The sequence below is a fragment of the Dysidea avara genome, chromosome 11 (assembly GCF_963678975.1).
Source record: "Dysidea avara chromosome 11, odDysAvar1.4, whole genome shotgun sequence".
Lineage (NCBI taxonomy): Eukaryota > Metazoa > Porifera > Demospongiae > Dictyoceratida > Dysideidae > Dysidea > Dysidea avara.
The window spans coordinates 26,784,841-26,798,772 of record NC_089282.1 but is presented as its reverse complement, the minus strand read 5'-3'; the positions used below and the strand labels follow the sequence as shown (position 1 = coordinate 26,798,772).

The 13,932-nt window shown below is 37.1% G+C and overlaps 2 protein-coding genes across 15 annotated transcripts in view; one reads left to right on the top strand and one right to left on the bottom strand.

Moving 5' to 3' along the window:
* LOC136238918 (uncharacterized) overlaps nucleotides 1–1,240 on the bottom strand; it is a 51,052-nt gene extending 49,812 nt beyond the window's left edge. For 9 of the 14 annotated variants that reach the window (XR_010693266.1, XR_010693265.1, XR_010693264.1 and 6 more), the window contains exon 1: nucleotides 991–1,234. The gene's annotated coding sequence lies outside the window, so the exon portion shown is untranslated. Of the gene's footprint in view, nucleotides 1–303; nucleotides 544–990 lie in introns of all 14 variants that reach the window. The other 5 variants (XM_066029606.1, XM_066029614.1, XM_066029602.1 and 2 more) reach the window with 4 other exon arrangements.
* The window catches only part of LOC136238916 (sodium/bile acid cotransporter 7-A-like), a 51,003-nt gene extending 37,451 nt beyond the window's left edge, over nucleotides 1–13,552 (top strand). Inside the window, exons 9-11 of the mRNA XM_066029576.1 lie at nucleotides 13,040–13,135; nucleotides 13,286–13,387; nucleotides 13,435–13,552. The gene's annotated coding sequence lies outside the window, so the exon portion shown is untranslated. The remainder of the gene's footprint in view (nucleotides 1–13,039; nucleotides 13,136–13,285; nucleotides 13,388–13,434) is intronic.
* Nucleotides 13,553–13,932: the final 380 nt, after the last annotated feature.

Genomic DNA, 13,932 nt, shown 5'->3' with positions numbered 1-13,932 from the left:
GTCACAGTTCAAAATGGCTTTGTTAAAATAATAATAATAAGACCATACCTATTGAATGTTATGTTGCACAAGCAACCTTAGAAAATTTGGGTAGGTAGGTCGGTCAATTTGATAATGATTGTAATACACAATAGAAAATTCAAGTATTATTGGTGAATTTTACCATATAAACAAGCCACAATTGCAAAAAGCCTTGCATGAAGCATATAGGGTGTTCTGTAGTACCACAATGTATTACTGTACAATGAAACAAACCTCTTGAGTACTAAGAAACTGATTTGTTTGGAAGATTTTCACTATTACCTTTAAGACTTTGATCCTCAGAGGAGTCATCCCAATAACTGACTTTTCACTGGCACACACAACACTGACCATCTTGGTACACATGATCGTATATCATATGATTATCACTATTATTTCAGGTCATGAAAAATCAAGGGGTAGTCACTACTAATAGTCCTGTAGAACCATCTGCAACCAGGATCAAAATAAAATCAAGCGATCAAGAGGTAAATTAGCACTGAACCAAGCGATCAAGACGTCCTAGAAAGCGGTGATTAAGCTAGCTCACAACCAAAACAAAAATTTACAAAAATATGTGCTAAATTATCAAGCAATCAAGGCTGTTTTTAAGGCTAAATCAAGTGATCAAGGTATATTTTCGTTGATCAAAAACCTTGATTCTGGTCACAGATGGTTCTACAAGACTATTTGTAGTGACCACCCCTTGAAAATACAGTCAGTCAGGTCTGTACAACATAAAATCCAATAGGTATGGCCTAATCATACAGGTAAAAAAAGGCAAATGCCTGTGAGTCCTGCTCTTACACAAATTAGTGAACTAACATACAATCAGGATCATGTAATAATAAAGAAATTGAAACTACGCGGATTTGAACCCACAGTGCACATGGCATTGAGATTATGAATAAAGAGCGTGTAAGGACACAATCAGTTATCATCCAATAGCAGAGACATACACACACTTACGTGAAAGCAGGTATTCAACATCGACATCATAGATTATCTACGCAGCCAACTAATATAAGATCCATCTCGAAATTGAACACGTGACTCGGCCATTCCTTGAGTACAGTGGACCACTCACCATCATACACTAACATCGAGACTAACACACCTGTGGGGAGTTGATGAACGACTCATCATAGATATTATGGGCTCATCAATTTTGCACAATGTGCGCTAATAAGAACAGGCACAGGCACTATTTAGAACAGCCATAGCAGGTGTAGTGTACCCGCGCAGGCCTGAGGGTATCGGAAGGAAAGCGAAAACAGGAACGAATGATTCGGGAGTCAGGACATGATAGCTGAGAAGACGAGTGAGTCTACAGGAGTTTCGTGACACTTGGTAGCGTCGGGTAGCTTGCAGATCCTGAGATCACAGAGAAGAGCCTCGAGAAGAGCGGACAACTCGATGTCATTTCGTGTTACAAACCTGGTTACAAATGATCAAGAGAAGGTTTGTACTATGAGTAATCACGTGTACTTTGGACTATGGTCGAGTTTAGTCTGGTACATCGTAGTCTCGCGGCGCCCGACCCTAAAAAGAGAAACTGTGTACAAAAAATTTGAACTCTGGAATGTTTATTGGATGACGTTTAAGTGTTACATAAGTGTACTGTTTACGTCACAACATCCATTCAACCAGATCCGCTTACAGCATTACCAAACTAATGGTGCTACTTTATTTATTCAACATTATAACGAACCCAACAGAATTGTATGGCCGTTTTCTCAACGATTTTAAGTGGCAAAGTCACCAGATGTAATTAACCGTAAGCCGCGAATCTTTTGAAATGTACGCATTACATAATCAATTTGAAATGGAGCGATCTGATTGGAGCTTCCAACATTCCGGCAGCACCAAACTTTTTGTACACAGTTTCACCAGACCCTCTTTTTAGGGTCGGGCGCCGTGAGACTAGGTACATCACAGACCCTATCCGCTGGGGCTTATCGATTAGAGATTATAAGCGCCCTTTCCAGTGGGAGCTTATAATCTCTAATAGATAAGCCCCAGCGGATAGGGTCTGCGATGTACCAGACTAAGTCGAGTTGGCAATGAAAAATCGACCCCCTAACGTGTAACTTAGGGGATGGATAGTCTCGCGTGGCCAGACCCTTTTTTTTTTCGTGCGGACCGCGCGCGGTCAACTGCAGGGAAAAAAGGGTCTGGCCACGCGAGACTAGGGGATGGAGCCTACCAATGGTCTAGTTTAAACAGTGGGTTTGGTAGAGACCAAATACCTCTATTTGGGGGTATAGCTGTGTAGTAAATTAGACGAATTTTGGCTCAAAATGGGGAGGAAGCAACATCTAGAATGTTGTCCAGTGCTTGTTTGGGTTATTAGATGAGGTGCTCTACAAAATACACTTGCTTAAAAGGTCCGGTCACCTTTTCTGACCTTATTTAGTGGAACTTTACAGTGTTTACGTGTCAATGCAAGCTGATGTCTCTCTTACACTATGATTTGGAAACTCACAGCATCCATTTCCCCAAGAACAGACATCTGTTTTCGATAGTATAATGACCACATGTAATGTACAAAGATTGAAGTGTGCTAACAGCATCGCTGATGCTACTGCCCATTTTTTATTAAGAAAACTGAAAAATATTTAAATTGTACGCTACAGAAACAGCAAGGGAAATCACCGTATTATTAGCCTATGATTTTGATGTAGGATTGATCACCCAGAGTTGGAGGAGAAACTATAGAGATTGATTTTTCATTACCAACACTAACTATGGCCTTGGAGCTACTGTAAAGATAAGCAGTGTAGAGCTAGTGTTAGTCAACTATTGTATACCTCTATAAGGACGATTGAAACCAGAGATGATCCTGGTTCCTTGCCTGCTGGTAGAGTCACTATAATGTCCCTGGTCAACCCACTATTCTTACAAAGGTAAACTAGATCATGTTAACCTGTTAATAACTAGTTGCTATGTAGATTACTGGTCGTCAAGTGATGCCTCCTAGCTGTCTCATCCGGTGTCATCTTGACAAAAACAGTGGGATCCGGAGGAAAAGACATTAGCCTGTGGTAACCTGTCATTGTACAGGCTACAGCAGTGTTCAACTCAGCTCTGGGATATATTTTAGTGAGTGACTACTTGTAGATGTTGAAGTGTTGATATACCTGTGTAGTGTACTACCAGTGTGGTGAAGTGTTTGTTCCCTTGTGTCAGTTCAATTGTACCTACGTTTACCTCCATTTTGAAGTCTATCTCTTGTAGAGGTGTACCAATATGGGTTTTTGACATGTACCGATATCCGATATTGATGCCACCAAAATACGCCGATAGTTGATCTGATATTTACATTAAGCAAACTGAAGTGTACAACATGTGTATGTATTCATGTTATGCTCTGCCTGTGGTGGTAGCTTAAACGAATATTTCTGCATTACTCTGTATTTTAATGGCTTGTGAGAAAACTGGTACAGCAAGTTTCCTTGGTTATCCTATGTACAAAGGTACTATAATATACTGAATTGCTTCATTTGTAAAGACTGTGATAAGCTTTCCAGTAACAAACACTAGAAGTGTGTGTACTGATATGGCTTCTCATAGTGTAGAGTGAATAATAATTCTAAACAGTCACATGGATAATGTGAAACCAGTTGTTTATGTACAGACTGTTGCTACTGTATAAATATCGGTAGTGATATTGGTCAATCCCTTGGCAAGTTATAATGTTATCTTGAAACATCTCTGTTGTGTAATTTGGATCGGTTTTCTAAAATCCATCACATTTGTTTTTCCATAATGATCCATTTCATTCACTACGTATATGCCACCATCTTGAACAACAATTAAATGACGTCATATAAATTATCAGTTATGGTATCAGTCACTTAAAACTTGAACTAATACACCAAAAATGGTTGATAACTAAAACTATTACATCCCAGTTTAATTTTGGAATCCCTAATTCTACTAATAGTATAGCGGCGTAGCCCCCAAAATTGGCAATATTGTGCACTTTTTCATAAAACCATGAAACTTTTTACATAAATAGTACTCCTCATGACATGTAATTTTAGATGTAGTGCCATCGCTGAGTTGACCTTTGGTGACCTTTACGGCCATTTCTGTACAGAAAATTGATCATTTTTTGTCTTTAACTCCCTGAGGCAGTAATTAAATTGTTAAAACATGGTACCAAACAAAAGATCTTACTGATAGAAACAACTTGGTTTTTATTTGAAGTCAATAGGTGATTTCATTACAAAGTTATGATCATTTTTACTAGCTGCAAAATTTGATAAATTTACCTTCCCTTGAGGTGTGAATTACCTGTGGGCAGATAATTATGCATAAATTTATCAAATTTTGCAACTAATAAAAATACTCATAACTTAAGAATGAAATCACCTATTGACTTCAAATAAAAACCAAGTTGTTTCTATCAGTAAGATCTTTTGTTTGGTACCATGTTTTAACAAGTTAATTACCACCTCAGGGAGTTAAAGACAAAAATAATCAATTTTCTGTACAAAAATGGCAGTAAAGGTCACCAAAGGTCAAATCAGCGATGGTACTATATCTAAAAATACATGTATTGAGGACTACTATTTATGTGGAAAGTTTCATGGCTTTATGAAAAAGTGCACAATTTTTGGGTTGTGTCGCTATACTATAATGGAAGTTTCCAGTCATGACAACTTGTACTGAGATTAGTACTTAAAGGGACAGTATGTTCCAAGCCATACAAGTGCTGATTTTACATCTGGTGAAATATGTTGTGTTTTACTACATTATACCACTAAATGGTGAACTTGTAGTGATCTTCTCACGGGATAATTGTGAGCAAAGCTATGGTAACAGACTAACAGTGCTATTTTTTAAGTAAGGTATCTTCTCTCTAGTTCATATAATTTTTTTTTTTTTTTGTAGCAAAAAAACTTTATCCTGTGCTCTATCAGGTCATGAACTAGTCTCATGCCCAACCGGGCTCGCGCTAATGCGCAAACACCGTCTGGTGACAATGCTCGAGTTTCTTGGGCCCGGAAGTGCGATCCAGCCAAAATATTGGCTGGCCAATCAGAATCGAGGAGTTGCGTAATCGATTTAAAACAGTGAAAAACCATTCGAAAATGGCTAGGAATAAAGTAAAACTCAGAATAGGGCATTTACTAGATGCGATCTCTTCATTTATCGTATTAGTAGAGGGTAGCGTTTCATTTTTGGTGGAACGTCGAGTCACGATTCATAAGGTGAGATCGGAGAAAACAACTTGACAACAAACATTTTGAACAACCTTGATGAGTAACTTCTGATAAATGGCTTTAAATCATCTTCTTTTTCGTCTACTTCCAATACATTCATGCGATTATACAACTCGTCGATTCTGATTGGCCAGCCAATATTTTGGCTGGATAGCACTTCCGGGCCCAAGAAACTCGAGCATTGTCACCAGACGGTAGCCTGGCATGAGACTAGTCATGAACAGCCAGGCTCTAGCAGCTGGTACTAACTTGTCATGTTGTCATGATTGTAGCACTGACAAGAACTTGTAGTAAACAAGCTTGTTCAGTTAATTAATGGTCTAACAATGGACTAGTGCTGCTGTTCTTGTGGCTACATTTCCAGGCCATTTATAATCATTTTACTTGGCTTAAATAACCTGTTTATCATACTGTATAGTAGGGACCACAAAGGAGTAGGCGTGGCCCAAGAAATAACATCACCCAAAAACAGTCTCAGACGACAATGAGACAGTATTGGTTAGGTAAAAGTAAGCCCAAACAAGCTTTCATATTGACCCGAAATGCTTTCAACAAGTTGCCACGGAATTTATTATTTTAAAATTATGTAATGGAATTTTCTACTGACTGACTGACTGACTGATACCTTCAGACAAGCGTAACTTGATAATGGCTAAGACTATGCGCTTGATTTTTTCACTGTTCAACGTCGCTTCGGCACAAGAGTTGCCTTTTGGCATACCACAGTACGTACAATGCATTGTTCATGGACTTACCAGTGTCCTCCTTTGTGTCCCATTCATCTTTGCTGACAGCGAAAAGTGTCGATTTGGCAGTAGCATGTGATGGCTTCCCTTCGTAATGGAAGTTGTCCGTATTTTTCATAGTGGCTATGTTGATTGTAGAGGTGCTTTTTGAACAGTTCTTGATTTATAATGCTGTGTAACAGGTTGAACATAACTGACAATGAAGCGTAATGGATACTTCACTTTTCAGATGATAATTGATATAGCTGGGGTGCACAGCGTCATTTCAGATGCGGTATGCATGGGTTCACCAGTCATAATAATTATTTACAAAAAAAGTTAACAAACAAGTGCACAAAAAAATTGGAATTTTCAACTAGAGTAGGTACTGTAGCACATTAATAAAAAGTATTGAAACAAGCTGGAGTAGTGCACGATATTAAATCAAAGTAAAACAATAAGAAGTGTTATATCCCTACTGTACATTTCCATTATGGTATCTTGAGCACAGTAGGAATATAACACTTCTTATTGTTTTACTGTGATTTAATATCATGGACTACTCCAGCTTGTTTCAGTACTTTTATCGATGTGCTATGGTCCCTACTCGAGATGAAAATTCCAAATTTTTTTTGTGTACTTGTACATATAATTCCACAACAAAATGTTGTAGCAGGCTGTAAAAGGAAGTGAGAATTGTTGTTCATTTCCCAACCACAATCACTTGTTAATTGCATAAAAACTACATCAAATACTTGTGGCACTTGTATGGTTTCTGCACTTGTATGGCTTGGTGTACTGCCCCATTAAAGTATTCCTGGTGTATTTGCATGTAGACAAGAAAAACTGGAACACTTAGCAGAGGAGTTTGCCTACGACATGACACAAATACTTGATGAAATGGATAATGGACGTGACATGCATTCTGCACTAAAGAGACATGAGGCTATCCACACTGATGTGGAATACAGGGTAGGTAGTGTAGTGTTTATAGTGACTGTTCTATTAGAGTGTTTTGTCAACTTTGTATGTTCTATTAGAGTAATTGAACAGAACTCTGTAATGTTAATGAACAGTGTCATCTGTGTGATCAAATTCACTTACACAAACAATTTTGTAGTCTACCCACCACACAAGTGTTATTGTCCCTTATAACAACTTAATGAAGTAGTTCATGATCAATTGATTTGATTATCTGTTGACTGTAAAAGGATCAGATCAAGAAATATGTACTACACTATACTAATGTTGATTACTACTTTATTATGTAGTCCACACATATTGAAGACATCAGGGAACTTGGTAGAGAACTATCACAAGAAAGTTATCATGATAGTTAGAGTATACAGTCTAGGTGTGTGAAACATGTTGTGTTGTAACCATCATTGTATATGTGTATTATATACCAGGATCCAGTCAATACAGAACATGTGGGATACATTACTGGCTAAAGTGGACTATTGTAAGATCACATGACCAGTCAGAGAGATCTGATGACTGTAAATTTAATGAGATGAGTGTCTCACTGATATGGGAATAATACAGGTGTGTGTGTGTGTGTGTACATGTGTGTGTGTGTGTGTGTACATGTGTGTGTGTGTGTGTGTGTGTGTACATGTGTGTGTGTACATGTGTGTGTATACATGTGTGTGTGTGTGTGTGTACATGTGTGTGTGTACATGTGTGTGTGTGTACATGTGTAATACACCTCTAGACTTTGTGTTCAATGTATATACATGATGATTCTGTTGAGTGTGTTCAACAAAACAATTTTGGTGGAACCTCAGTGAAATTTTTAAACCAGGCCTGTGCCCACAGCCGGCCAAAGGCCAGCTGTGGGCATGCACTTGGTTTACTGAAATTGTTTTCGTAAAAGTGTGTGTGTATGTGTACCTTCTACCTATCTATGTTTGTCTGTACCTTCTACCTATCTATGTTTGTCTGTACCTTCTACCTATCTATGTTTGTACACACCGACGTGAGCAAAATCGTTAAATGGTAAAAGCAGCTTTTATGTAAGAAATAAAAGCAAAATGAAGGCTGTACTAAACTTCCGCACAGCTAAACTTTGCTCTTGGGTTGTTTCTTTTCGGTGGTCTGAAATACGGGTTGAGCGAGTCTCCTCAGACTTTGTGAATTACCTCGTGAATTACCTTCCCTTCAGGTTTTAACAATCGAGAAACAACAGCGCTAGCCTCGTAGACTACCAGGAATAGCCCCCATCGAGTTGGGAAGGGGGCGTATCCCCTACGTTCCTGAATGAAAATGAAGAGCAGCTGTGAGGCTTTTTCGAAACAATTTGTGGGGAAAAACACAATAGTCAAACTATAAAACAGTTTAGAAGATACTTCTGTGCATAATATGTTGTTAAAAGCGGTTTGTTGGTTTGTTTAACAAACGCTTCCTTAGCAGTGCATAGCAGCATAATTGAAGAATTACAAAAAATTCATGAATTACAAAATTCGAGAATTACAATAAATTAATTATGTATTATTGCACAACTAGCTGCATGGCGCCTGGTTTTTAGAAGTAGCACATCAACTTGTGTTTAATACACAGATGTTCTATTAGAGTGTTTTAAAATTCTAAAAAAATAACAATTGAAGTGTTGGTGTTCTACACAGATTGGGTGTACATATATCATCCACATGAACACATTACCAACATGTTATTATATTCCTTCCACTACCACTAGATGTCACTACAGTCAGAGGACTATGATAAACACTTACTAAGTGTACAAGACCTACTACACAAGTATAGCTTGTTGGAGGATAATATTGTTACCATCACTGACAGGATGAAGATGACAAGCTAACAAGTTCATTGATCATGGTTGGTTGGAATGAGTGTGTAAATAATAATAATTGTGTTGTGTATGTTGTAAAGAAACTGTTGACTGTAGTAAGGTTTATCAGGGTTGTAGCATTGTGCATGAAGTTACTGTAGTCCCAGCTAAACCCTAGATCCCTAATTTGTAAATCCCTCATTCTTCCATAACATCATACACAATTCTGTGTAACATATAAAACTTTCAAAATTTGATGAAATTTTACTACACAAATTGTTTTGTTGCAAAAATATTTCCCAATCTATACTACCGGTCATGTCAGATCATCTAGACACTTAAGATGTCAGTTCCCATACTGTGATTAATTTACCATTTAGTAGTTAGTGTATTAGTAGAAATTCAAATTTCAATGTAGTCCCAGCTAAACCCTAGCTATAAACTTTAAGCACAATGGTGAGATCAGTACACAGGTCAAGAAGAGGGTTTAATTTCAGCTTACACACTGTCTTGTAGGGTCTGTTGACTGTTCTTTAGAACATTTTTAGCAGCCTCAGGTATAACCATTTTGTTAATTCTTAATAGAGATTAGTCATTCCCTTTAATTTCCATCTTTTCATTGCCCACACACACCACAAGTGCAAGATGCGATTGCACCTGCTGTACAGCTTCTAGTAGCTTCATGTAAAATTTTGGAGAAGGGTGCTTCAACACCTCCCTATAAACCTACCCTTGTTGTTCAAGTTTATGAACATTTTATCAATTCAGTAAACGGTGAAGGAAGAGTTGAATTGAAATATCTAATATACCAATGGATTTTCCTCTTCACGTAGAGTAAGAATATCTTTCTGTACCATGAAACAAACATGAGTTACATGTGTTTGTTTACATTGTAGTAAAACAATAGTAGTCATGTCTTTATCACTTGTGTTATCCACATGTTACACCAGTGTATTTATAGTACTGGGTGTCACCTTATATGGAAATACTGTTAAATTGATTAGCTTACGCTGATACTAGGGCTGGGATGAAGCTTCAAATGTTTCATGGGTTCGAAGGTTAAGTAAACTTCAAATTATAAAACTATCCTTTGAAGCTTCGTAATGCACTCATGGTCTACAAAGGAATTACAAAGAAACGTTGTTGTCTTTTATTGCAGCTGCTTATTCTTCTTGTGTGATCAGTTTCTTCTCTTTACAATTGATCTTTGTGTGCCACGCCCACTTTTAAACCATTGCAATTCAGCTTGCTACCATAGTTGTAGCCTTAAAACACCTTATAAGGTGATAGACATGGAAAACATCCTTTTAGTCATTACTTGGTGTTTACCTATACATGATTGCAGTATAGCAGACACGCCCATTTGCAATAGATCGATCACACCATTCAGTACTGCTGCTATGCACTTTCCAAATGACTTATTAAATAGGATTAGATAGATAAAACTTAAGAAGGATGTGCATAAATACAAGAAATATGAAATATGAAATGTATTGTGCAAACCTCAAGAAGAATGTGGTGCACAAAAGAAACAATAGTACAATTACAATCATAAATAATTACCAATCAATTAATTAAATAGTGTCTAGACCAGTTAGGTTGTACTTGAATTGTTCAATCTCTGTCAAATTAATCACATGTTGGGGTAAGGAATTCCAAATTTTAATAGCGGACGGAAAAAAAGAAAATTTGTAAGAATCAATCCTTGTCATTGGTAGGTATCATGAATCTGTTATTGTGTCCTCTGATGTGGTAGATGTCAGGGTTAGGAATAAGAAGATTGTCAGCATTTATGTCAACTTGGCAGTTTATGATCTTATATAACATTATAGCCTTCTGTTCATTTCTACATCTGGTTAACGTGGGCCAGCTCAGGTTGGATAACATTTCAGTCACACTTCTATACCGGGAATAATTGTTAGTTACAAATCTTGCTGAACAGCCTTTGAACATTTTCAATGGTATCAATATCTCTCTGTGTGTGGGGTGATCAGACAGTGCTTGTGTATTCTAATATAGGTTTAACAAGAGCCTCGTAACAATTACTTTTGGTTTGGGGGGACACCTGCTTATATTACGTTGTAAAAAGCATTTTACATTATTGGCTTTATTATTTATTTGTTTGATATGCTCTGACCAGGATAAATTCTTATCAATAGTCACCTCTAAATATTCTGCATGAGTTACTTCCTTTATAGTTTGGTTTTGCAGAGTGTATTGAGCTAATATTGGGTGTTTTGTTGTTGGTAATTCTGAGAAATTCACATTTTTGTAAATTAAATGACATTTTCCAATCTAGTGCCCACCGTTCTAAAGTGTCAAAGTCTTGCTGTAGTCTGTGGCAGTCATCTTGTGAGTGAATAGTAGTATACAACAGTACATCATCTGCAAACCTGTAACTTGACAGCTAACACCGAAGCTTCGAATGTTCGAAGGTAAATTTCAATCAGCCCTAACTGATGTCCACATTTGGTAATATTATTGCTTCCTGTTACTAATTACTGTTGTGGTTGTTTATTATTGTATTCACCATATATGGTTGTGTTGTGAACCACCAGTGTCAGTCTATATGTCAATCACATGATGTATGTTTTTTTGTTCTTGTTATATATATTCCATATTAAACCCACAGTTAAACCAACTGATCACATGGGTACGGTACATTATACATTCCCCAGGTCATCCAGATAGTTTACTTATCAAACAAAAACTGGCTCAGATGGACAAGGCTTGTGCTGACCTCACCAACATGTCACCAACGACTACAGGAATCCCATAAAGTGCAAGAGTTTTCTCATCAAACTGAAGAGGAGGAGGTGTGGATGAAGGAGAAAGAGCACAAGCTGATACTGGCAAAGATGTCCGAACTGTCTTATACAGTAAGTTTGTGTGTGTGTGTGTGTGTGTGTGTGTGTGCGTGTGTGCGCGCGCGCGCGTGCGCGCACGTGTAGTGTAGGTTATGCAGTGTGGGGTCTGCAGTCCTTGACATGTGCAATGAAACCATATCTATCCATTGTATGTATTTAAATGTGACCAGATCTACAAGAACCTCACATTTTAGTGCATTGTTTTTCAAATTTAAATTTTCTAGAAGCCAAAGGAATGGTCAACCAAAGTTTCTGCCTCAGAAGCAGAGAACTTGTGAGGCTACAGCACTACAAAGTGGTGACAACAGAAAGATCGATTTGTACAGTGACAATATGGAATTTAAACTACAGGTGCTTAATAAAATGGTTGTAACTTGCAAATGTAGTTCTCTACAGAGATGCAATTTACACCATCAAGTTCTCTATAAACAGACAAAGCCATTGCTGGGTAAAGTTAATTATGTCCTTCCCACAACCAGGGTGAAGGTGAACACTTAAAAGATAGTGAATCACTCATTCAATACAAGGCAGACTAATGCTGATATCTTACGTCTCCTTGGGAACACTGAGATGAAACAAAAAATTTAAAATTACTCTTGTGTTGGGAATCAAAATTTATGTTGTTGTCACCTTCTTCATTGTGAAACAAGTGCTCACAAAATTACGAAATCTTTTAAATATTTCATCCATGATGTCATCCATTCTAGTGAATTAATCTTACACTAACATGTGGTAATCTTGTAGATCTGGTAATGAATGATGTACCATGAACAAGTGTATTACATGAGGTAGACATGTAGTGTTACATCACATGATATGACTACACCTTATTGTCTATTGTAACACTGTTTAATTTGATTGTACTCTATTCTGTACATACACTACATATGAATATATATAGTTAGTTTAAGGAGACTCCGTTACACATACACAAATAGTCCATAGTAAGAAAATATAGTGAAGTTGTTCAGTTTATTAATGATTTATCTAAACTTTTTAACATCTTGAGTGTGTATATCCTAACTGTGTGTTAATACAATCTTCTTATTAGCTTACAACAGAAACATCAAGTTGTTGAACACCAGATAGAAGGACATCGACAACATTTCGTCAAGTTGGAGGCAGTCCATGCCAGTAAGGCTATTGGTGTGAGGATAGTCACTCTACAAGAGAGGTGGAAGAAACTGAATGAGTGTTATGTGCTAATAGTAAACAAAGACTGTAAGAGGGTAATCAACAACAACAGGTATGTATATTACAGTATGTTGTAATAATATGTGTGTACATTGTGTGTGTATGACATGTGTGTTTGTGTGTATATGTAGTGTACATGTATTATGTCCTTGTGTACTTGTAACAACACTTGTTGTAGTACATCCTGTATGTGTGTATGTTGTATTAACACAGTATTATGGTGATGTCACTGAGGTAGAGTGATGGATGACAGGAAAAGATCCATTAGCTTGTAGTGTGGATTATGGTCAAGATGGAACCACTGCCAAAGTGAGTGATTAGTTGTTGACACATGTTGTATATATTGTCTGTTTTGAAAACAATAACCATACGCTGTGTAATTATACATCTATTAAATGTACTCATATACTGTACACACATACAGACATCCATGTTGTTTCATCTATTGCCATCATGTAGACTCTACTGGATAATCATGAGCAGTTAGAGGAATGAGATCAAAATGTATAGTTCTGAGATGGTTCAACTTAAAGATTTGAGTTCCTCATGTCTGGATCTGTGGTGAGTAAGCCACCTTTGGTATATTACAAGCATGTGTGTTGTTACAGTGTGTGTAATGTGTCAAGTCAGTACAGGGGATAGGCTTAAACATTATTAGTGATCACAACTTGTATGGTTGAAATGTTATAGTTGTTAATACCTGAGGATCATTGTGTCATGTTACTGTCCTTTTAATAAGTTGGGCTAAAACATCTGTGACAATAAAGTTGTATTTGTGTTGTTATGTAGAAATGCTACAACATTTGTGACTGGATCTGTAATAATCCGAGATGTTTGCTCAAGCCTGATAAATGTATTAAACACAAAGGGTACAATAATTTAGAATTATGAAAGAAAAATTCTGTAAATTTTTGATCATCTGTTTAGTGATGATGGAAAGTGCTAACAACAAAACCTTGTTATTGTTGTGTTCCATAAAGAAAGAGAAGTTTGAGTTTGTGTTGGACATGTGGTTCACTTTATCTTTTTCTCCGATTTTTGCTTTCGTCCTGCATGGTCATTGGAAGGACCATTAAGACATAACTTACCAAGCAATGGACAAGAGG